This window comes from Phyllostomus discolor, chromosome 9 (assembly GCF_004126475.2).
Source record: "Phyllostomus discolor isolate MPI-MPIP mPhyDis1 chromosome 9, mPhyDis1.pri.v3, whole genome shotgun sequence".
Taxonomy (NCBI): Eukaryota; Metazoa; Chordata; class Mammalia; order Chiroptera; family Phyllostomidae; genus Phyllostomus; species Phyllostomus discolor.
In genome coordinates this window covers 101933210-101936780 of record NC_040911.2, presented here as the reverse complement: position 1 = coordinate 101936780, position 3571 = coordinate 101933210, and the positions used below count along the sequence as shown (strand labels likewise).

At 48.6% G+C, this 3571-nt stretch overlaps 1 pseudogene; it reads left to right on the top strand.

Moving 5' to 3' along the window:
- Positions 1–1840: 1840 nt before the first annotated feature.
- LOC114505942 lies at positions 1841–2913 on the top strand (annotated as a pseudogene).
- The last annotated feature ends 658 nt before the right edge of the window (positions 2914–3571 follow it).

Below are 3571 nucleotides of genomic sequence, written 5' to 3'. Positions count from 1 at the left end.
CGCTACCGGAAAATGCGTTTTTCTACGGTGGTGTGTTGGCAGGGCTGGCTTCGGATATTTGACCACGCGCCATCTGCACCCCTAACCCCCGCTTTGTTTAATGCCAACTGCGCTATAAAATACGGGGAGCCGGGCAGGGAGGCCTGCGGTCCGGAGTGCGCAACGGCCTAGTCCAGGGTTGCAGACATGACCTTGGGAGCCAGGATGCCCAGTCTGAGTGCCAGCTCGGCTGCCTTCTGTGCGACCTCGGGCTAGTTACTTACCCTCTCTGCACCTCAATGTCCCGCTCTGTCAAATGTCACGAGGATTGCATGAGCCGGGTGGACAGCGCTTACAGTGTCTGCGTGAGGCCCATCATAGGGCTAGAGAGGGCTTATTACAACCTCTGTCTGTAACAATAGAGGTTAGATGGTTTTATTATAAAGCAAGAGCTCCTCTGTATCATCCCAAGAACTGCTTTCCCAGTTGGTTTTTGTGTTTGATTTTTAGGAATTTAACAGCAGCTTCCACAGGAAAGCTGTCGTGTGCGTGAATGGTGCTGGCGCTTCGTGCTCGGGCCGTGGGGTGGGCGTGTGAAAGCCCGGCCCCAGTGCCTCGCGGATCTCATCTGGTCCCCACACTTCCTGGCTGGGTCCCTGGGCAGTCTGCCGCCTCTGGGAGCTGCAGCTTCCTCATGCGGCAAATGTCAGCGATCGTGGTGCCACATCAAGCTCGCCCCACGCAGTGTCTGGTGCGCTGGTGATCTAGAAAGTGTGAGATGTCAACGCTTCATCTCGCATCCCCCACGGTGTTGCCGTGTCAACGACCCTCTCTAAGGGTCTCTTCCCCATCTATAGAACCAATTTTCCTTGAGGTCTGTGGAACCCTGGCTCTGCCACCTACAAGTTAGTTGTGTGACCCCAGTTGGACCCCTGGCCAAGTAGCTCAGTCGGTCAGAGCGTTGCCCAGATACACCAAGGTTTTGGGTCTGATCCCTGGTCAGAGTACATACAAGAATCAACCAACAAATGCAACAATAAGTGGAACAATAAATTGATATTTCTCTCTCCCTGTCTCTCTCTCTTTCCCTCTCTAAAATCAATAAATAAAATATTTTTTAAAAGTTGTGTAACCTTGGAATAGTTACTAAACTCCCAGAGCCTCAGTCTGCCTATCCGTAAAATGGGAATACCATGGTTATCTAGCCCTAGGATGGTGGGAGGATTAAGTGATATAATGAATGTAAAATGTTGAACACAATGCATGGAACATAATGATGTCCAATAAATGGAGAGCATTATTACTCTTCCTAATCTTTATGAACACCGTGGAGTAGACCCATTACAACAGGTTCCATATAGAACCTGAGAGAGCTGAGCTCAGAGGTTGGACACGTGCCTTAGATCACGCAGTAACAGGCAGGGCAGGTCTTAATAACCTCTCATTGTTTCCTGTGTGTTTGTCGTGTCTTCCCATCTACCATGTGGTTCCAAGATTTCTGGCGTTGACCCTGGTGGGTACGAAGCAGCTCAGTCCATCAGAGCTCCAGAAGGGTGCAGTACCTGCGGGCCTGGCAAGCCGGAGTCCGAAGCCCTGCCCAGCTGTGCCAGGCTGACAAAGCCCACTGGGACGAAAGTCCCACCCAGGCCCGGCCTTGTCTGTCTTCTTCCTGTTTCCCTCCCCAGGAACCACCTGGTCTCCCCAAGAATCACCCTGTTTGGATTCCAGATCAGCAAGTGCACAAAGAACTGGGGTTCTCAGGCTTGAGCGGCAGCAGCTCTCGACCCCCAGCGCACACCCAGTCCCCGTGGAGCCAGGGTGTGGGGCCCCAGGCCCAGGTCTCTGTGGCAAGCAAGACAAAATGTTGAGGCACAGCTTGGAACACCCAGACACTCAAACCAGACAACGGCAACATGCTGTCACAAACGGGGAGAAGCATTTTGGAGAGCCGTGCCGATCGCCGTTGAATTGCGGGAAACTGCCAGGCTGTGAGACAAAGCAGACCTCCTGGTGAGTGAAATAAACGTGTGTGTCTCTACGGAGACCCCAAACTTAAAGCAGGGCCCGAAAAACTCTGCCCATGACTTTGCCAAACATCAGGATTATCGACAAGCAGAGGTTGGAAGACCTGCAGCCAGAGTACGTGAACCACTGAGGAAACCACTGTGAAAACGAGAGAAGACGACCTCAAAGCACCACCAACAGCAAGGAATGGAGAAGCTGAACAGTCGACTGGGCCAGAAAGGACACGTCGGCGGCAAGACCCATCGGACCGACGGGTTCGAAGCACGGAGAGCTAAGTGGATGCCACCTGAAGGGTGATGAAAATCGTCACTGACAGTTTTGCAAAGCAGAAAATAAAGGATATACATAAAGACTGTATTTTCAGAATCTGTCACTATTGCAATGTGATCTCATGGCAAAGCTGTGGAGGTCTACATTGCTGCCTACCAAAATATCAAAAGGTTGATGAAGAAGATTTTGAGGTTTTCCAAAATTCTGTGTGTCTACCTGGTGACCCATCTCGTTGAGGCAATGTAAGAGCGAATTCCAAGTCACCTTTTCAGAGACCACACCAGGTAGGTGTGTTCTGGGACAGGACGGGCATGCACCTGTCAACTCAGAAAGGCTCGATAAGCAGAAGATGGTGAAGAAGGTGAAGGCTTAGATGTAACCGAAGGAGAAAATTAATTTTCTTAAGTAAACTGCACATTTCCATTTTTTACCTTAAATGACTTGGAATCCAGGTTAACTAAACTGTAAAACTTTATACTGGCTCATACATTAAACCTCAAAAGGAATCCCACTGGAGATGGGAAAGAATTAAAGAAAATTCGTGCTGACAAAAATGAAGGCTTTGAAAACCAGTCCACACCCGTCATTTCAACATCCTGTCTAGCAGTAAGTGATCTTTCTGTATAGGTTCCATTTTTTTTTAAAGATCATGTCATTTAAAAGTATTTCATGTTGCCTGGCTGGTGTAGCTCAGTGGATTGAGCGAGGGCTGTGAACCAGTGGATCACTGGTCCGATTCTCAGTCAGGGCACATGCCTGGGTTGCAGGCCAGATCTCCAATGGGGGACGCATGAGAGGAAACCACACATTGATGTTTCTCTCCCTTTCTTTCTCCTTCCTTCTCCTCTCTCTAAAAATAAGTAAATAAAATCTTTTTTAAAATGTTAAAAAAGCATTCCATGTTAATGTACTACATATATCTAGTTAAGGTTGCAATGGTAATAGATAAAAGGAAAGAAAGTAACAATTCCACTTGCTGCCTTTAGGTTACGACACTGCACTTTCACTGCCAGACCCTCTGATTTAACACATACTCTATTCCATAAAGCTGTAATCAAAAAGATGTCTCTCTTTTCTTGCTTCACTTTTACTACAACCTCAAGTTTCATCGCGCGATACACAAATTTACTTTTCAACACGAGAATAATCACCCTTGGTTACGAGCAACGGGAACCCAGAATATCCCTGTTTTACAACCGTGCACGCAGCATGACCTTTAGCTTTGGAAAGCAAGCCACGTGCAGCCTGGTGCTGGTTTTAGGGAAAACTGTCGTCACACCAGCGCTGCCACGGGGGC